We start from the raw sequence: 22,495 nt of genomic DNA on the forward strand, positions 1-22,495 counted from the left end.
TTTGACAACTGAATTCTATTCAAGTCATCATTGAGTCCAAATGAATGTTTGTGCCACATGTAATTATATTTCCTTTGGACAATCTTGATAAATTATATTCAAAACAATGCAAAGCCATGTGAGCTTGACTTTTTGACCTTTGACTAACATAACGTAGTTGTTCATGAGATATTGCATTCACATGAATGGGACTGACAGATGGATGGACAACTTGAAAACATAATGCCTCTGGCCATACTGAATGTGCAAATGGTAAATTCAATTCAATTCAATTCAATTTTATTTATATAGCGCCAAGTCATAATTTACATTATCTCAAGGCACTTTACATTTAAAGGTCAAGACCTTAAAACAATATTAACATAGAGAAACCCAACAGTTCCCACAATGAGCAAGCACAGGCGACTGTGGAGAGGAAAAACTCCCTCATTAACAGGGAGAAACCTCTGGCAGAACCAGGCTCAATGTGGGCGGTCATCTGCCTCGACCGGTTGGGGTGAGGAAAGAAAAGTAAGGGGGGAGGAAAGGAGAGATGGTTGGAAAGCGGGGGAGAGAAGAGAGAGATGAGGTGGAGAGAGAGAGACCAGTAACAATTTGGCACCATCAAAATCAAGACTAACCATAACAATAACAATGTATAGATCTACAACATGACTAGATATATTAATGAATTGCTGAGTTATTGTAATAAATGAAGACAATGGTGATGGTGGTCGTTGTTGTCCTGTAGTCCCGGTGCCGGAGTTATCTGAAACGAGATAGAGAGAAGAGCCAGAGGGACTATGGGAGGACAAAGTGACACTTTGACATGATGACATGTTAAAACTAATAAATAAATAAATAAACAGGTGTGGGGGGCAGAGAGACAGAGGGAAGTGAAGAAGTGCTCAGTGCATGATGGGAGTTCCCCCAGCAGTCTAAACCTATAGCAGCACAACTAAAGGATGGTTCAGGACTCACCTGATCCAGCCCTAACTATAGGCTTTGTCAAAGAGGAAGGTTTTTAGTTTTACTTTAAATGCTGAGACAGTGTCTGCCTCCCGAACCCAGAGTGGGAGCTGGTTCCACAGGAGAGGAGCCTGATATCTAAATGTTCTACCTCCTGCTCTACTCTTACAGACTCTTGGAACCACTAGAGAGCCTGTGTTTTGGGAACGAAGTGATCTACTTGGATAATAAGGTGTTATCAGCTCTTTGATATATGAGGGGGCGTGATTGTTGAGGGCTTGAAAAGTGAGGAGCAGGATCTTGAATTCTATTCTAAATTTTACCGGGAGCCAATGTAAGGAAGCTAAGACAGGAGTGATATGATCTCTCCTTCTAGTTCCTGTCAGCACTCGTGCTGCAGCATTTTGGACCAACTGGAGACTTTTAACAGTCTTCATGGAGCATCCTGCTAATAGAGAGTTGCAGTAATCTAATCTAGAAGTTACAAACGCGTGGACTAGTTTTTCAGCATCCTGCTTAGACAGGATGTTTCTAATTTTGTTAATATTGCGCAGATGGAAGAAAGCCGTCCTAGACACTAGTTTAATATGGGGTCAAATGACATGTCTTGGTCGAACAACACTCCAAGGTTCCTCACAGTGGAGCTGGAAGCCAGACTGACACCATCCAAAGTGACTATCTGGTCAGACAGTGTTTGTCTGAGATGTTTAGGGCCAATTACAACAACCTCAGTTTTGTCTGAGTTTAAAAGTAGAAAATTTTGGGTCATCCACGCCTTGATATCTTTGAGACATTCCTGAAGTTGAACTAGGCGATTAGATTCATCATGCTTCATGGAAATATACAATTGGGTGTCATCTGCATAGCAGTGGAATTGTATGTGGTGCTGTCTGATAATGTTGCCTAAGGAGAGCATATATAAGGTGAACAGTATTGGTCCAAGGACAGAACCTTGTGGAACTCCATGATTAACTTGCATGTGCATGGAGGAGTCATTGTTAACATTAACAAATTGGAATCTATCTGATAAATATGATTTAAACCAGTGTAGTGCTGTTCCTTTAATTCCTATATGTTGTTCTAATCTCTGTAGCAGAATCTTATGATCTATTGTGTCGAAGGCTGCATTAAGGTCCAACAAGACGAGGACAGAGACAAGTCCATCATCTGATGCCATAAGAAGGTCATTAGTGACTTTCAATAGTGCTGTTTCTGTGCTGTGATAGGTTCTAAATCCTGACTGAAATTTTTCCAATAAACCGTTACTATCTAAGTAACCACACAGCTGGTTAGCAACGGCTTTTTCTAGGATTTTGGAAATGAAGGGCAGGTTGGATATGGGTCTATAGTTAGCTAAAACCTCTGGATCAAGCGTAGGCTTTTTAAGCAGAGGTTTAATAACGGCTACCTTAAAAGCCTGTGGTACGTAGCCGGTTAGCAAAGACATATTAATCTGATTTAAAATGGAACTGTCAATTAGGGGGAGGACTTCTTTAAAAAGTCTAGTTGGAACAGAGTCCAGCTGACAAGTAGTTGGTTTAGATGATGAAACTAACGAGGTCAGTTCAGGAAGATCAATAGAGTAAAATTTGTTTAGACATAAATCTGGTGCTACGGTTTCAGGACCAGACAATGTATCCGTGTTATTCACTGGGAGGTGGTGGTGGATTTTATCCCTGATGGTTGTAATTTTATTAGCGAAGAAGCTCATGAAGTCATTGCTTCTCAGATCTAGAGGAATAGATGGGTCAGTAGAGGTGTGACTTTCTGTCAGCCTGGCTACAGTGCTGAAGAGGAACCTGGGGTTGTTCCTATTTTCTTCTATTAGTAATGAATAATAAGAGGTTTGGGCATTTCTAAGTGCTTTTTTGTAATTTATAAGGCTATTCTTCCAGGCTAGGTGGAAGTCTTGGCGATTGGTGGAACGCCACTTCCTTTCTAGCTTCCGCGATGTCTGTTTTAGAACGCGCGTTTGGGAATTATACCACGGAGCTAATCTCCTCTGATTTACTTTCTTCTTTTTTAATGGGGTGACAGCTTCAAGTGCTGTTTTTAGTGAGGCTGCAGTACTATTTACAAAGTTATCAACTAGTGTGGGAGTAAGGTTTTGATAATCTTCTTGTATTGTACTGACACATGGCTGAGAGGGAAGGGAAGTGAGAAGGGGAGCAGTTGTTTAAATTTGTGAACAGTTTTGTCAGATAAACATCGACTGTAATAGACTTTCCGTCCAGAATTGACGTAATTAACAATTCAGAATTCAAATGTAAGTAAAAAATGGTCAGACAGAAGCGGGTTCTGTTGGAATATTGTTATATTTTCTATGTCAATGCCATATGTCAGGACAAGATCAAGAGTGTGATTCAGGCAGTGGGTCGGTTGATTCACATGTTGAGTGAAACCAATCGAGTCTATTATTGATTTAAATGCTGAACTAAGGCTGTCATTGGCAACATCTACATGAATATTGAAATCACCGGCTATAATGATTTGATCTGTTTTAAGAACTAGTTCTGATAAAAATTCAGAGAATTCAGATAAAGAAATAAATATAGCAATACATGATAAATAATTTCTTCCATGTTCTTTTATTTTACATGGATGGTTTCTTGACAAAACAAGCCAACTCTATAAATGTGAACTGAGTGTCAGAAATTAACACGACATTCATAGCATCTGCAAACAATTTTTCCCCACAAATTTCTGTAACTTTCTGAGAATCTACATCACAGTATATTGTAGAATATCATGTGTTTCAATACTCACCTTATTGATGGAACCTCAGTGATGTCTACTGTCCCTGGCTCAGACACTCTCTCAAGCATCTACGGTACATGTCAAGACAGGTAATGGTAGCATTAAATAACATTAGATAACTACAATTCAGTTGAACTATTATAGTTTCAGATATTAACCATTTAATTCCGAGTTCAGTCAGGAACCCTTTGTTATGATTTACCCATTTGTTGCCAATGGGGACACAGTTATGATTGGCGCTGAAGGCTCCATTCTTTGGATGTTCCCTGGTTAGCTGAGCAGCGTGCTAAGTTAAGACAGGGAACATATGCAGAACCCCCCAGTGGGCGTAGCAGGCAAGGTACTTTGGTTAAGATAATTTACCACAACCGTGTTTGTACTCTCTGCTGCGGCGGCAATTTCTGTGAAACAAGCACAAAGTCAAACACTTCTTTCTATAAGTTTAATTCAGCATCTGCAGATGGACTCATTAGTACACATCACCTGATTGACATGCACAAATGAGCAAAGAACATAGGATAATCTGTGTTCTTATAACTCACAGCCCCCTCCCACTAAGCATGCAAAGGTATATATTACCCTTCTGTAGTTTCACTCACTGGAGGAGACATCCTGTCCTTTTGTTTACATGTTCTGTGGATGACCCCCCCTGTGAGAACCCAGTTGTTTGATCCCAATCAGAGATACTAAAAGATACCATAAAGTTGTGGTTTCTCAAGGCCATAAAACTCAAGTCTCTTAAGCCACCATACATACAAAAATGTAACATTTCCATTACAGTGCTAAAAGTGTTAGAGCTGAGCAGGGATCAGTGAGGATGAGGTCGTATTTAAAGAGACCAATTTGGTGAGAGAATGGGCTGTGATTGGTGGGTGACTGACGAGTACCCATAAACCTATCGGTAGCTGAGCACATGACTCTGTGTCCTGCATGAACTAACACAATGCTTCATTAGTCACAATTCAAGTTCAGGATTTCTACGATGACATTCTCACTTTAAACTTAATTTAAAGTATCTTGAATTGAGGCAAATTAAAGCTGACCTTGAATTATGATCAGTCACAATCAAATTGTCATATATCAAAAATCATAAACAGGATTTATTTTCATAATTAATTATGGATAAAATTACAAGGTATGTTGCAGAAATCTGAAATGGATATATATATCATTGAGCATTGTACAAGTTACATTGTACAAGTACATGTTCTACTGAATAAGGGATCAGCCACTTGCTATCTGTAATACAAACAGCCATCATCAGGAACATCAGAGAGATCATAGTTAATAATCATCCCAAGGCATGGAGGAGACTGACTGTCACAGAGTCATCAGCAAATTTGAAAAGTAATCTGTTGTCATGCCAGCTGCGGCAGTCATCAGTATACACATTATAGAGGGGAGGTGAAAGGACACAGGAGGAGACCCTGTGGATGATGACAATGTGTCTTACATGCATTACTTTCTGTGTCAGTTGTCAGTTGCAGCTCGAGGCATGTATCCAAAATTATCTTTTCCAGGCACTATACTGATACTGTAGTCACTACAAGTTACGCACGTTCCATTTTGCCTGGGGGACATTTAAAACAAACCAGTCTACAACACAATAAAAATCACATGAAAATCAACCCCCCTCCTCATCTTTTCATATTTTTTTACTCCTCAATTTTTTAATGTGGATTTAGAATTTGATACTGAGCATAGCCGTGAATTGCCCCCCCAAATAGAAATGGTACAAGTTGTCAAATAAATGTTATCTACATAAATCCCCACAGATTTCAAAAACATTCTCAGAACACAGTTAACATCACAGTATATTGTAAGGTATCACATTTTTTATTACTCACCTTATTGATGGAACCTCAACCATATTTACTGTCCCTGGCTCAGACTCTCTCTCAAGCATCTACAGTAGGTGTTTTCATTCCCAAAAAAAAGGCTCTCTTGTGGTTCCAAGAGTCTGTAAGAGTAGAAGAGGAGGTAGAGCATTCAGCTACCAGGCAGACAACTTCTGTGCATTTACGGTTAAACTTAAAACATTCCTTTTTGATAAAGCCTTGCTGGATCAGGTGAGTCCTGAACCATCCCTTAAGCTGCTATAGGTCTAGACTGCAGGGGAAACTCCCATCATCCACAGAGCACTTTTCCACTTCTCTCTGTCTCTCTGCCCCCCCCCCCACTCATTTATTTTTTTTAATAAATGTCAAAAACTATGTTATTGACGTGTCTCTTTTCTCCCATAGTCCCTCTCTCTCTTTCTCTCTCTCATTGCAGATACCTCTGACTCCAGAACCGAAGGAGAACAACTATTATTATTATTATTATTATTATTAACAACAATACTTAATTAATTATTATATTAATTGGTGCTGCCATCATTGATAATCAATAACTTCTTTACACTGTGTTTGTTTACATTTTAACTAGTAAGAGCTGACTAGTAAGTAACTAGAACTAGTAAGAGAACTAGAGTAAGGTCTCTCTCGCCTCCCCCTCCCCACTATTTCTCTTCTCTCCCCATTTTTCTCTGCTCACCCCAACCAGTAGAGGCAGATGACCGTCCATATTGAACCTGGTTCTGCTAGAGGTTTCTCCCTGTAAGTGAGGGAGTTTTTACTCTTCACAGTCACCAAAGTGCTTGCTCATTGTGGGAACTGTTATGTTTCTTTATATTAAACAAGATTTGAAGGTCTTGACCTTCTATGTATAGTTCCTTGAGATAATGTATATTATGATTTAGCGCTATACAAATAAACAGTCTTGGACATGGAATATCGTGAATCGTCTTCATAAAAGTGACACTAAAAACTCAAAGTACTCTTCAAATAAAGTTTCTCCAAACGTGTTTGTTATTTTATGTAGTTATTAACACGATATTCCATGTCCAAGAGTCCATTTCCCCGGATAAGATGTTTTTTTTCCCATTATTTGCCACTATAAACACACTCTGACCTCCTCGAGCTTTTATTTTGGTACTTCCTGTTACCGGCATTTGAATTTGCATATTAGTTAAATAATTAGTTTCACCCGAAACATTTAGATTTAATATTTAGATTTAGATTCAGATTTAACATTTAGATTTAGAATTAACATTTAGATTTAGAATTAACATTTAGATTTAGAATTAACATTTAGATTTAACATTTAGACTTAGATTAAGATTTAACATTTAGATTTAGATTTAACATTTAGATTTAAAATTTAGATTTAGTTTCAGATTTAACATTTAGATTTAGATTTAACATTTAGATTTAAAATTTAGATTTAGTTTCAGATTTAACATTCAGATTTAGATTTAACATTTAGTTTAGATTTAACATTTAGTTTTAGATTCAGATTTAACTTTTAGATTTAACATTTAGATTGCATAGTTAGATTTAGATTTAGATTTAGATTTAAATTTAACATTTAGGTTTATATTTAGCATTTATATTTAACATTTAAGTGTAACATTTAACATTTCGATTTAAATATTCAAAATATCTCTAAGTTAACAAATATTGTTGTAAATGTGCAAAAAAGTGACTCTCAAAATTTTTTTAAACATGGTTTGAAGCTAAATGTGACAAAATGTTGCTGTTATTTTCAGCGTGAGCTGCTTTACAAACTGCACCCCATAAAAGAACAGTTGAAGTAGCATACAAAATAGCCATGGTATTAATGATAAACTAATCGCATGAGGGATCGTCTCAGTTGTTCATTTGGAAAAAGGGAAACTGTAATAAAGTTATTGCATTACCTGAAAGGGACTTGTCTGCCCCTGCTGCCTTCACCGTCTCTCATCCTTCCCACTCGCTCTCTCTTGCTCGCTCTCTCCCACTCCATACAGCGTGTATATGTGTGGCGTACACATATACACTGCCCCTTCTCTTAAAGGAGCCACACTACTCTTACAACACTCTTCTGCAGCAGACATTTGATAATTTCATCATATCAACCCGTTACGCTATAATGTGAGCCGTATAATGTTATTAAAAATTAAAAACAAGAAAGATCTTACCTTTGCACCTTTCCTGCCACACAGGGAAAGACAACGCCTCCACGACACACACAAATGAAACTTATCTCTCTCTCACGTGTCTGTGTGTGTGTGTGTGTGTGTGTGTGTGTGCGTCGGGTCAGATCAAGGTGGTCAGCGGGACCTTTCATGTGACACCTGCATTTAGAGACGCGGTCTTTCCCTGCGTGGAGTTGGAGAGAGCGAGCGACCTCCGGTGACCACGGACAACGATATTCCGGCTGAAATCTTGATACGGACACACAGGGGATGCAGAGGACGCAAAAAACTACAGAGGAAAAGGGAGGCTGTGAAACAACAAAGACTTATCAAGAAGAGCTATAAGCCGAGTCTTCCCTCCGTTGTCATGGGAAACGTGAGATCGCTGGGGAATAAGATGGACGAGCTGACTGCACTGGTCCAAAGTCAGAAGGAGTATCGTGAGTGTAGTTTAATGTGCTTTACGGAGACATGGCTGCACCAGGATGTTCCCGACGACAACACCACCATCAAGGGCTTCCATACAGTGCGCATGGACAGAGACAGCGTTCAGAGCGGTAAGCGCAAAGGAGGGGGTCTTTGCAGGCGACTGAAAGACCGCGTCTCTAAATGCAGGTGTCACATGAAAGGTCCCACTGATCACCTTGATCTGACCCGACACACACAGACACGTGAGAGAGAGAGAGAGATAAGTTTCATTTCTGATGAAAGTGTGTGTCGTGGAGGCGTGGTCTTCCCCTGTGTAGGAGAGGTGTATAGGCTGGTAAGATCTTTGTTGTTTTTTAAATCTTTAATAACGTTATATGGATCACATTATAGCGTAACGAGTTGATATGAAGCGGAGCTCCGGTGTGTTGTTTTCCAATTGCTGGTGAAAGTGAAGGGGGTTAACCCCGCAGTAAGCAACATCACCTTCGGCCCTGGATGGAACACACCTCTGGCTACGACCGGTGAGCTCAAGGAGGCCTCAAGGAGGCCTCAAGGAGGCCTCAAGGAGGCCTCAAGGAGGCCTCATCACTACTGACACGTAAATCAAAGACAGTACTTTACTCACCACAGACACTGCAGCACAGACGTCTTCCACTTCTCCGTCAGGACATCAGCCGAACAACAAACGATGATATTCATCCGACATGTGAGTGAAAACTCCTCCACAGACTCCGCTCGTGCTAGGTGACGGGGATTGGCCTGTTAGCTCAGGTGAAGCCGAGCAGACCACAGGCTAACAGCCAGAGTGACGAGCTAACGGTGACGTCACATGTCAATCAAGTGATAATCATTCACAATTTCAAACCTCTATATTATCTAAACGAGCGAGTTAGAAAAAAAATCACCCCTCCCCAGAGTTGTCATGAAGGAAGAACTTACTGTTTGAGAATAAAACCGTTTTTTGAACCAGGCTGTAAACAGGTTTAATTCTGCTCTAAAGTCTGGCGTTGGAGCCAGTCTCAAGTGGCCACCCAGTGAACTGCAGTTATTTGCACTTCCGTATTGGCCTCAGCGCTCAGCCCGGGATGTTGCAGCTTGGTCTGAACCCAGTTATCTTGCATGGCTTAAGCCTGGCCCCCAGCTTTACTGTGGGGAACCTTGGAGTTACATGAAAACAAGCCTCTGGGACAGCCTTCTTCCACCTACAAAATATGAAAATGAGAAACATCTCGTCTCAAAGAATGCTGAAAAAGTATTCCATGCATTTGTTACCTGTCGACCACTTGGGGAATTCTGTGAAAGAATAAAAATGTTGTGGCTTGTTCAGATGTGTTTTACTCACTGCAGAGTGGGGAGAGACATCACACAAGGCGGTACAATTCTTTCTAATGGACAACATTCAGAGTTTAGGTTTTTGTATCATCACTTAAATGGATAGTTCAACGCAAAAAGAAAATTCACTCATTATCTACTCATCTCTTTGCCGATGGAGGGGTCTCTGTGAAAATAAATGTGAATACAACTCCAGGAAGTCCTGGACAGGCTAATTTATTATACAATTATGTTCCAATCATTCACTAAGTCATGTGATAAACACCCTCAGCACCCCTGCTGATGTGGCATATCTGTATGCATTGGGGGTTCAAGTAAATTGAATTCACACTGTGATGTGAGAGCTTGTAAATGGTTTGTATTTATATAGCACCTTTCTAGTCTTGATGATCACTCAAAGCACTTTACAATACAGTTTGCAATTCACCCATTCACACACATATTCATACAGTTTTTATTTCAATGAAGGGCAATTTGGGGTTCAGCATCTTGCCTAGGTATACTTGCTTGTGTGTCTTGTGTTGCAAGATCCTGCTTTGGCTGGAGCTGGGGGCCATCAGTGAAGTAGAGGTAGCTGGCCACTGCCTCATATAATAATAGCCATGCTTATCCTGCCATTCAGATGAGTTTTGATTTCTGTAGCATTAATTTGATATTGTTTTGGTCTGGAATTCAGTTCCTGTCAGCCTTATCAGTTGAATTTCTTTTTTGTTTTAGTTCTTTGAAAAATCTGATCCATCATGTGTCTTCCCTTATTTAGTGCCAGATGACTCTGATGCGCCAAACCAAGTTATAAATTGCCTGTGAAAATAAAACTGAAAATCTTGTAATTGGTACTGATGTTCAAGGACAAAAGATTATCAGCAAAGTTAGAGCAGCAAAACAAATCAAAAATAAAGAACCTGGGTGTTGCTCAGGACTAGATTTTAATCCACACATAACAATGTCACAAAGATTGCCTTTTATCATTTAAGAAACATTGCAAGAGTAAGACTGTACCTCACTTTGGAAACTGCCAAAAAGTTGATTCATGCTTTTATACTTTCTTGCCTGGACTACTGTAATGCACTTTATTCAGGATTACTGAAAAAATCCATCGATCGTCTACAGCTTTTGCAAAATTCAGCAGCCATGGTTTTAATGAGAAATAGTAAAAGATTCCATATTACTCTTATTTTAGTGTCTTTACACTGGCTTCTAGCATCACTGAGGATTGATTTTAAAAATATTTTACTTGTTTTTAATTCTCTTAATGGTACAGCACCGTCATACATCTCTGACTGTTTATCGGAATATGTTACAAATCATTCCCTCAGGTCGTCTACAGCGGGCTTGCTCAATGTCCCAAAAACAAACTATAAAAGGTTTGGGGAAGCAGCTTTCTCTTGCTATGCTTTCCTATGCTATGCTATCCAAAGGTTTGGAACAAACTCCCACCACACATCAGACAAGCTTCTTCTGTTGATAGTTTTAAGAAACAACTCAAGACCTGTTGCTATGATAATACATTTTAGCTGCATTTTATGTATAAATACATTTATTATTATTATTGTTATGGTCTCAGCCAGCCAGGCCATAACAACATGTAATCAGGAAAGCTGTCTCAAAAGCCATCCTCCTGGGAAAGTAGATACAGTAAACACAAAGATCGATGTCATGAAGAAAAGCAGGAACTTGAAAGGTGCATAAAAATATCAAATGAAATAGAGAAAACAACAACAATTTTCTTCTACAACTCCCAACATGCACTGAACTGTGCCTGTGGCCCCATATTTTTATCATATTACTTCATGTAACTAAAGTCCATTGTTTGTGCTTCCATCTCTCTATCTCTCTCCCTCTCTCTCCAAATTTCACTACTAATACTACCACCATATTATGATTATGCTGATGATGATAAACTGTTATTATTAATAATATAATTGCATCTCAATGTATCACTATTCATTATATTTATATTTTTATGACAACAACAGTCTCTCTCTGTCTCTCTCTCTCTCTTCTCTCCCCTCTTATCCACTCATCTCTCCTCTCCTCCATTATTCTCCTCTAGTCAAGGCAGATGGGCGCCCACACTGATTCCAGAAACTTGTTGTCGTCACTCACTCATAGTAAACTCACTTGAATACTATACGATAATAATAATATTGATACTACTACTACTAATACACTTTATTCATATAGCACTTTAAAAAACGGAAGTGCTTTGACTGAAAAGCAAGCAAAGTAAATAAAAACTTGAACAAATAAAAGCAGTAATATGACAATCAAATATTAATTTGGTCCAATTTTGAGTGAAAATGCCAGAGCAGATGTTTTGGTTGCAAACCTAACAATGCTCAACTTGGCTCTACTATTGCTCTACTACTTACTTGTATGCAAGTAGAGCTATAATTCATCCTGCACATTGAGGCCTCCATCATGAAATACAATGCACAACAAAAGACATAAAACAGTTTATATTTTGTTACATGTAAAACATGACATACAGTACAAAATACTATGAATATACACATTTCACTTAATAGTAACATGCCATCACCCAAAGATATCAGTAATCATATCTTCAGTTTTAGAGCATTCCATTACTTCTGACTATACGTGTTGGCAGCTCTGTGCGGTAAACACATTTCCGTTAGTCTGCATGAAGGTGACTGTCATCTTATGCTCAGTGACCTGGAAGTAAGCCACACCTCCTATGGTGTGATTGACAGGACTGGAGTAGAGCTGCCAGGACTGAGGAACACTGTCCTGGTGAGTGGTGTCAGGATCGCTGACCACCCCACTCCCACTGACTACATATGAGCTCCCATCATCCTCTCTGATGAACTGTTAAAAATACAGAGACAGACAGCATTAAAGGCATCAATGTTGTGCTCAATTAGACCAAAATACAGCGACAAAATTCATTAAAGGTTCAGTGTGTATGATTTAGGTGAAAGGGAGCAGAAACTGAATACAAAGTAATCCTAGTGATGTTTTCACTAGTGTGTTTTATCTAAATTGTACGATTGTCTTTTTCTTAGAATGAGCCATTTATATTCAAATACTTTATATTTACATGATGAGCAGGTCCTCTCTACAGAGTCCGCCATGTTTTTACAGTAGCAAAAACTGGACAAACTAAATGCCTCTTGAGTTTTTATGACAAGTGAAGGCTGCCACAGGTTCTCTTTCATGTTTGGAAGAGGAGGGTAAGATGAGGGGTATTCAGCTGCAACATGATGCTGCGCAGTATAAGTAGGAAGTATAATTCAGGAAGACTTTCTCATAAACCGTTCCTGGCAGAGGCCGTCCACACAGAGCCCAGTTCTGCCGGAGGTTTCTTACACCTGGGAGTTTTTCCTCCCCGCTGTTGCTCATGCTTGCTCGGTGTGGAACAAGTTGGATTTTGTGTTTCTTCTTGGACTTGGACTTTTGTGCAGCATACTTAGACAACTGCTTGTTGTGATACCGTGCTATATAAATTTGAAATTTGAAATATTCAATTACTCACAAATCTATCTCTCTATATATATTTCTTCTTATTAATCAGCTGATTGTGGGCATTTTGAATGGCCATTCAGATATTGCCACAATCTCATCCAGCCAGTCGTGCGGTTGTGATCAAATTTGAAATCCTTTCTCCTCTCCCCGGCAGTCAGCTATCATTAGTGATCCGCTGTAACTCCCCTTCAACCCAATCTCCTCCGGTTTAATCCGAAGCCATGGTCCAGTCCAGCAGAGTCATTCATAATTATTTCTCCATCAACCCCTCTGATGCCGATGACATCACATAGGGGTCAAAATGCCAAAAGACTTAATTGCATAGAAATAAAAAAAATTATTCAACTGTCAAGTTAAAGTCTCTCCTGATTGAACTGTTCTCATATCCACCACTTGTTTCCAATCTTATTTCATTGTAGGGCTTTATGCAGCACATTGATTCCCTCTTACACTGACACACACATATTGACAATCAACACATCTGTATGCTTAGACTGCAACACTCACGTTGCACAGTAGATTCCTCTTGCTCCAACGTGTTTTACAGACACACAGATAACTTCATAATGTTGAGGTAATTATAAAATTAAATATAGAACCATATCATACAAGTGGTAGATGAAGTTACCAGATATTCCATCACAGTGTATCATTCTATGTTATTGTTTCCATCTTTTCAATCCCCCCTCCCTTTCTGCTTCTGTTGTGCAGTGACTTTAGTTTTTTTACGGTCATTTTGTGCCATACAGACTTGCATAGTGAAGATAAGGCTTACAGTGTACCATTCTTAATGCTGTCTTTACTCAGTAGCCATCACATTGTGCAATCATTTACTTCATTGAGATAAGTTGAAGCCATTTGTTGGACTGTAAGTTATACTACTGCAGGAAAAACAAATGCTCATCTTCCTGGAACAATATGTCAACACTGTGCTCATATAAAATAAATAAGATTTCATCTTTATGACTAATTATATTGACCAGTAATATCCAATGAAACAAAGTATCATTTAACCCAATAACTATCTGGATGGTTTCTAATTTTTGGAAATGTATAAAACCTGTGATTGTGTAATGTGGGCACATGCCAGTCTTGGTGCCAGAAAATGATGCCAACTAGCTTTGAACTATCAACAAGTACAGTCTTTGTAGCACCCACTAGTGAATGCCACCGCCTGTACAGAGAGGGAATAAATAACTGTCAAAGAGACAGACAGACAAATAACAACACACTGAGATACACTTCCTTGATGAATCTATGTACACATGATATTTTTTATGATTGAGCGTGCACTCACTTACATACCTGCAGATTGTGGTCATGGCCAGACAAGTACACAGTGACTCTGTATTTCTTCAGCAGGGGCCTCAGTCTGTTGACCAGACAGGATAATGACCAGCCACCACAACATAGGCTGATCTGACACATGTCATACATACTGGCACTTCAGTTAAAAGGCAACAACAGAACAAAATGTAACTGTATCAACACAAATAAAACAAAAATAGTTATGAAACAAGATGGAATAAATAAACATATTATTTTATATATGTGGGTGTGTGTATATATGTACATATATAGTTGTATGTGTATATACATGTACCCATACATTATTATTTTTTATTATCATTATCATTATCATTATCATTATCATTATTATTACTATTACTATTACTATTACTATTATTTATCCAATTTAATTTAAATCAATTGAAACAATTCCTAAAAAAGTTAGACATTTTTTTAAACAAAATCACTTTCCTCACCTCTCTTCCCTCATGAAAGTGAGGGAGTAGGGGGAGGCAGAGTTCACAGCCCGAACAGGCGGGGTAGGGCTTAGCCCAGACAGGCTTCTCTCCCCGACTCTGCTACCCTTATTATATGAATGGTATAAAAAAATATGAAAAGGAGGATTCCAAACCAAATCACTTTCATTAATTATTTTTTTTTTAAATATACGAATTAATTAATAAGGAGATATTTTATATATATATATTTAATGAATTTTTCTCCATTCATTTCCCTTATATCAACCACCAATCCTAAAAAAAGTTGGAATCATAAACAAATTACTGTCCCAATAAGGATTTCCCTAAAATTAAAAAAAATATTTTAAAACATACTCAGAAATTTCAATTACTTATGAATTTTTTACAACTTTAAAATAATTTTTTCTCCTTAAAATACACATCCCACTCTCAAACAATGAGAATTAAACTTTACAAATATATTTTATCCACTAATTAACCAAAAAATGGTAAATACACTGAGATTCTCAGACGTTTTGTTTTAACCACGATAAATAGGAACACGTGTGAGCAAGGCATCCCCCCAAAATACATTACAAAACACAATAGAATGAAATACAACAATAAAATGAAATACTTGTTCTACTACTACTTCTTATGGTGAGTATACTGATGACATGATGCTATTGTGATTGTTAACAACAGTATGTAACAATAATACTATATAATGATAATATTTCTAATAATATATTAGAAATATGTGTTGTGCTTCTGCTGCTGCTTCATTGGAAAAAAAAACATTCAGCCACTCGTCCCTGTCCAAGATGAAACACTAAAACACTTGACTTCGGCTAACAATAGTCTTTGGCTTCCACTGACTGCATTTCCATTGGATTTGCACTCAAAATCAATGCTTTTTAATGCTTTGTGAGTGTGGGAATCATGGGGATTGTGACTTGATCAGGTGGGTGCAATGGTTTTTTTCGTCCACCAGATGGAGGTCAATGACCACTGATCACAACAGTTTTTTCAAGCTTCAACATCTTGAATCAACTTTATCAGTCTTCAAGTCAAGTCAACTTGTCACTTATCAATAATGCCATGTGTGCAGGACATACAGAGAATTGAAATAGTGTTTCCCTCTTATCCCCGGTGCAAACAACATTCAACATGAAATATCAAATATCAAAAATACAAGTCATTCAAAGATAGAAACAGGCAGTGGCAAATCTAGATGATATCAAGAGTATAAATATTGCAGAAATGGTGGGATGAACAGAATGAACGGTATAAATAGAAACAAAATTATCAGTGGAATATCAATAGAAATATGGAAATATGAACAGAATTACAGTAGAAATAGAAATGGGATGCTCTCCAAAAAAAATCCACCACCACCACCACGACTACAAATGACCTGAAACGTGCTCCTAAAGCCTAGTTTATGCTTCTGCGTCACGTCGACGCCGTAGACGCAGACCCCTACGCTCTCCCAAAAATCCTAACTACGCGGACGTCGACGCGGACCGTAAGCGCTGTGATTGGTCCGCTCAGAACGTAAGTTCCGGCAGTTGCTTTTCCGGTCTTTCTTCCTCGTCGTAAAAACCAACTCCGCAAACGTTTTCTTTGTAGCTTGCGCTTCAACATTTGCAATATAAGCATTTGTTCTTCATTTTTGATGAGCTCCAACAACAAATACAGCTGCTCCACCTCGGTCACCATTGTTTACTGTTGTTTACTTTACGGAAGAAAAAGCGAGGATTCGGCTATAACCACACAAACACACCGCTACACCCCCTAGCGGCATGGCGGTGAATTGCAGAGCAACGCGTTCCCTCGACGCAGAACTTCGAATGCTCAACGACCTACGGCGTAGGTACGGCGTAGACGTGACGCAGAAGCATAAACTAGGCTTAACACTATTCTGGAGGAACGATTTGGACCTCCACAGTTTTTCACTCTTGACCGTCCCATTCATTATCATGATCATTTATTGTTCACTTAGTTTGTTGTTGTTGTTGTTGCTGCTGTTGCTGCTGTTGCTGCTGTTTGGTGTGATGTTTTAAATCCATGTTTTATTTTGCTACAAAGGACAATGCCTTGAATACATTGATTTTATTGAATTAAAATACAATACATAATACAATAGAATGAAATACAACCATAGAATGAAATACAACATTAGAATGAAATACAACCATAGAATGATATACTTGTACTACTACTACTACTACTAATGGCAACCGTACTGATGACATGATGGTTGTGTGATTGTTAACAACAGTATGTAATAAAGTAATAATAGTAACACACTTTGAATCTGTCTGTGTGTATGTAATAATAATAACACTATATAATGATCACATTTATAATAATATAGTAGTAATATGTGTCTGTTGTGCTGCTGGGAACGTGGGTTTCATCTTTCTACGAGCTTCCTATCAAAAGCGATTCACTTTGGATCTGTCTGTGCAAAGCCGCTACAGTCTGCACCACATGTTATGCTCGGTCTCAGGGAGGGCCGTGCCCACCCTCTGGTGGCCGCTCAGGGACCCGCACCAGACAAACTTTGGATCTGTCTGTGCAAAGCCGCTACAGTCTGCAGCACATGTGATGCTCGGGCTCAGGGAGGGCCCTCCGGTGGCCGCTCAGAGACCCACTCCCGAGCTTTTTTTTTTTAAAATCGAGCCTCTCAAGCCCTTTAAGGCCTTATCTCTGATAACTCATGGAGGCTTCGGGCAGGGGATCTGAAAAATGAGTATGCTTGTCAGGGGACAGGGTCTGACTGCTGTGCCGAGTTTCAGACCCGTGCGACCTCCGCAAAGGTCAGACACACCCCTCTTATTGTTCTATAAAGCCTCTCAGGCCCTTTAAGGCCTTATCTCTGATAACTCATCGAGGCTTTGGGCCGGGGATCTGAAATCTCTGTATGCTTGTCAGGGGACGGGGTCTGACCGTTGTGCCGAGTTTCAGACCCGTGCGACCTCCGCAAAGGTCAGACACACCCCTCTTTTTGTTCTATACAGCCTCTCAGGCCCTTTAAGGCCTTATCTCTGATAACTCATCGAGGCTTTGGACCGGGGATCTGAAATCTCTATATGCTTGTCAGGGGTCGGGGTCTGACAGCTGTGCCGAGTTTCAGACCCGTGCGACCTCCGCAAAGGTCAAAGGTCACATGATGAATGGCTTATCTCAGTGTTTGTGCCGTCTTCTTACCCCCTCTCGCCCCTACACCCTGACCCCCTAACCCATATGACCTGAAACGTACTCCTAACACTATTCTGGAGGAGCGATTTGGGCCTCCACACTGTTTCACTCCCGACCGTCCCATTTGCTTATCACAGGGATACCATATCTCCACAACCATGGGTCATAGCTGCCGGCCACTGCCACCAATGGAAAGAGCACCCCTGAAAATGGGGGGGTAGCCAAAGTCCCGAGTCTCTGGCACACCGGGAAATAGCGTGTCCGCAGAGCCGGACGCGGACACACTTGGCTATTATCCCCTTACCTAACACTAACCCTAACTCCCTAATCCTAACCCCTAACCCTAACCCCTAACCCTAACCCTAACCAGTGGCCCCATGCCTAAACCTAACCATTAACCTAGCCCTAGATCCTAACCCTATCCACTTCCCCTTCTCTAATCCTAATTACTTCTCTTTTTCCTAACCCTAACCAAATCCCCCTTTTCCCTAACCCTAATGATTGACATTTTAAATTTAAATTTAAAAATTTTTAAATAAGGGGATGAAAATGATGACAAACACAGGACTAATGCTCAAGGCCGTAAGCCAAAGAATGGAACCAACAGGTTCTGTTCATGACTGTGACCAGAACAAACCTGGAGCAGATTCTTCCCTTTAAACAAATAAAACAAAAATAGTTATGAAACAAGATGGAATAAATAAACATATTATTTTATATGTGTTTGTGTGTGTATAGTATATGTACATATATAGTTGTATGTGTGTATACATGTACGCATACATTATTATTTTTTATTATTATTATTATTATTATCATTATCATTATCATTATCATTATTATTATTATTATTACTATTACTATCACAATAATATTATTTATCCAATTTAATTTAAATCAATTGAAACAATTCCTAAAAAAGTTAGACATTTTTTTAAACAAAATCACTTTCCTCACCTCTTTTCCCTCATGAAAGTGAGGGAGTAGGGGGAGGCAGAGTTCACAGCCCGAACAGGCGGGGGAGGGCTTAGCCCAGACAGGCTTCTCTCCCTGACTCTGCTACCCTTAATATATGAATGGTATAAAAGAATATGAAAAGGAGGATTCCAAACCAAATCACTTTTATGATTTTTTTTTTTTAAATATACGAATTAATTAATAAGGAGATATTTTAAATGTTATTCCTAATTCTATTTTACAACTCAAACTAGATTATAAACAATATTTTACATTCAACAACAGGTTTTAAACTTGATAAAAATAACGTTTTCCTCTGATTGGCTCCACTACTCCCAAAGGATCATGGGAGTTGATTAAATAATGAATTTTTCTCCATTCATTTCCCTTATATCAACCACCAATCCTAAACAAAAGTTGGAATCATAAACAAATTACTATCCCAATAAGGATTTCCCTAAAATTAAAAAAAATATTTAAAAAAATACTCAGAAATTTCAATTACTTATGAATTTTTACAACTTTAAAATAATTTTTTCTCCTTAAAATACACATCCCACTCTCAAAACATGAGAATTAAACTTTACAAATATATTTTATCCACTAATTAACCAAAAAATGGTAAATACACTGAGATTCTCAGACGTTTTGTTTTAACCACGATAAATAGGAACACGTGTGAGCAAGACTCCCCCCCAAAATACATTACAAAACACAATAGAATGAAATTCAACAATAAAATGAAATACTTGTTCTACTACTACTACTACTTATGGTGAGTATACTGATGACATGATGCTATTGTGATTCTTAACAACAGTATGTAACAACAATACTATATAATAATAATATTTACAATAATATATGAGAAATATGTGTTGTGCTTCTGCTGCTGCTTCATTGGAAAAAAAAACATTCAGCCACTCGGCCCTGTCCAAGATGAAACACTAAAACACTTAACTTTGGCTAACAATAGTCTTTGGCTTCCACTGACTGCATTTCCATTTGATTTGCACTCAAAATCACTGCTTTTTAATGCTTTGTGAGTGTGGGAATCATGGGGATTGTGACTTGATCAGGTGGGTGCAATGGTTTTTTTCGTCCACCAGATGGAGGTCAATGACCACTGAGCACAACAGTTTTTTCAAGCTTCAACATCTTGAATCAACTTTATCAGTCTTCAAGTCAAGTCAACTTGTCACTTATCAATAATGCCATATGTGCAGGACATACAGAGAATTGAAATAGTGTTTCCCTCTTATCCCCGGTGCAAACACTGTTGTGCTGCTGGGAACGTGGGTTTCATCTTTCTACGAGCTTCCTATCAAAAGCGATTCACTTTGGATCTGTCTGTGCAAAGCCGCTACAGTCTGCACCACATGTTATGCTCGGTCTCAGGGAGGGCCGTGCCCACCCTCCGGTGGCCGCTCAGGGACCCGCACCAGACAAACTTTGGATCTGTCTGTGCAAAGCCGCTACAGTCTGCAGCACATGTGATGCTCGGGCTCAGGGAGGGCCCTCCGGTGGCCGCTCAGAGACCCACTCCCGAGCTTTTTTTTTTTAAAATCGAGCCTCTCAAGCCCTTTAAGGCCTTATCTCTGATAACTCATGGAGGCTTCGGGCAGGGGATCTGAAAAATGAGTATGCTTGTCAGGGGACAGGGTCTGACCGCTGTGCCGAGTTTCAGACCCGTGCGACCTCCGCAAAGGTCAGACACACCCCTCTTATTGTTCTATAAAGCCTCTCAGGCCCTTTAAGGCCTTATCTCTGATAACTCATCGAGGCTTTGGGCCGGGGATCTGAAATCTCTGTATGCTTGTCAGGGGACGGGGTCTGACCGTTGTGCCGAGTTTCAGACCCGTGCGACCTCCGCAAAGGTCAGACACACCCCTCTTTTTGTTCTATACAGCCTCTCAGGCCCTTTAAGGCCTTATCTCTGATAACTCATCGAGGCTTTGGACCGGGGATCTGAAATCTCTATATGCTTGTCAGGGGTCGGGGTCTGACAGCTGTGCCGAGTTTCAGACCCGTGCGACCTCCGCAAAGGTCAAAGGTCACATGATGAATGGCTTATCTCAGTGTTTGTGCCGTCTTCTTACCCCCTCTCGCCCCTACACCCTGACCCCCTAACCCATATGACCTGAAACGTACTCCTAACACTATTCTGGAGGAGCGATTTGGGCCTCCACACTGTTTCACTCCCGACCGTCCCATTTGCTTATCACAGGGATACCATATCTCCACAACCATGGGTCATAGCTGCCGGCCACTGCCACCAATGGAAAGAGCACCCCTGAAAATGGGGGGGTAGCCAAAGTCCCGAGTCTCTGGCACACCGGGAAATAGCGTGTCCGCAGAGCCGGACGCGGACACACTTGGCTATTATCCCCTTACCTAACACTAACCCTAACTCCCTAATCCTAACCCCTAACCCTAACCCTAACCAGTGGCCCCATGCCTAAACCTAACCATTAACCTAGCCCTAGATCCTAACCCTATCCACTTCCCCTTCTCTAATCCTAATTACTTCTCTTTTTCCTAACCCTAACCAAATCCCCCTTTTCCCTAACCCTAATGATTGACATTTTAAATTTAAATTTAAAAATTTTTAAATAAGGGGATGAAAATGATGACAAACACAGGACTAATGCTCAAGGCCGTAAGCCAAAGAATGGAACCAACAGGTTCTGTTCATGACTGTGACCAGAACAAACCTGGAGCAGATTCTTCCCTTTAAACAAATAAAACAAAAATAGTTATGAAACAAGATGGAATAAATAAACATATTATTTTATATGTGTTTGTGTGTGTGTATAGTATATGTACATATATAGTTGTATGTGTGTATACATGTACGCATACATTATTATTTTTTATTATTATTATTATTATTATCATTATCATTATCATTATCATTATTATTATTATTATTACTATTACTATCACAATAATATTATTTATCCAATTTAATTTAAATCAATTGAAACAATTCCTAAAAAAGTTAGACATTTTTTTAAACAAAATCACTTTCCTCACCTCTTTTCCCTCATGAAAGTGAGGGAGTAGGGGGAGGCAGAGTTCACAGCCCGAACAGGCGGGGGAGGGCTTAGCCCAGACAGGCTTCTCTCCCTGACTCTGCTACCCTTAATATATGAATGGTATAAAAGAATATGAAAAGGAGGATTCCAAACCAAATCACTTTTATGATTTTTTTTTTTTAAATATACGAATTAATTAATAAGGAGATATTTTAAATGTTATTCCTAATTCTATTTTACAACTCAAACTAGATTATAAACAATATTTTACATTCAACAACAGGTTTTAAACTTGATAAAAATAACGTTTTCCTCTGATTGGCTCCACTACTCCCAAAGGATCATGGGAGTTGATTAAATAATGAATTTTTCTCCATTCATTTCCCTTATATCAACCACCAATCCTAAACAAAAGTTGGAATCATAAACAAATTACTATCCCAATAAGGATTTCCCTAAAATTAAAAAAAATATTTAAAAAAATACTCAGAAATTTCAATTACTTATGAATTTTTACAACTTTAAAATAATTTTTTCTCCTTAAAATACACATCCCACTCTCAAAACATGAGAATTAAACTTTACAAATATATTTT

General features: G+C 39.1%; 1 long non-coding RNA gene across 1 annotated transcript; it reads right to left on the bottom strand.

The window, feature by feature from the left end:
- Positions 1-257: 257 nt before the first annotated feature.
- LOC138407366 (uncharacterized) lies at positions 258-4,103 on the bottom strand. The gene is made up of 3 exons (XR_011240790.1): positions 3,908-4,103; positions 3,715-3,773; positions 258-748 (listed from the first exon to the last, which is right to left on the bottom strand). It is a non-coding gene; the product is annotated as an uncharacterized lncRNA (long non-coding RNA).
- Between the last annotated feature and the right edge of the window lie 18,392 nt (positions 4,104-22,495).

Source organism: Paralichthys olivaceus, chromosome 4 (genome assembly GCF_024713975.1).
Source record: "Paralichthys olivaceus isolate ysfri-2021 chromosome 4, ASM2471397v2, whole genome shotgun sequence".
Lineage (NCBI taxonomy): Eukaryota > Metazoa > Chordata > Actinopteri > Pleuronectiformes > Paralichthyidae > Paralichthys > Paralichthys olivaceus.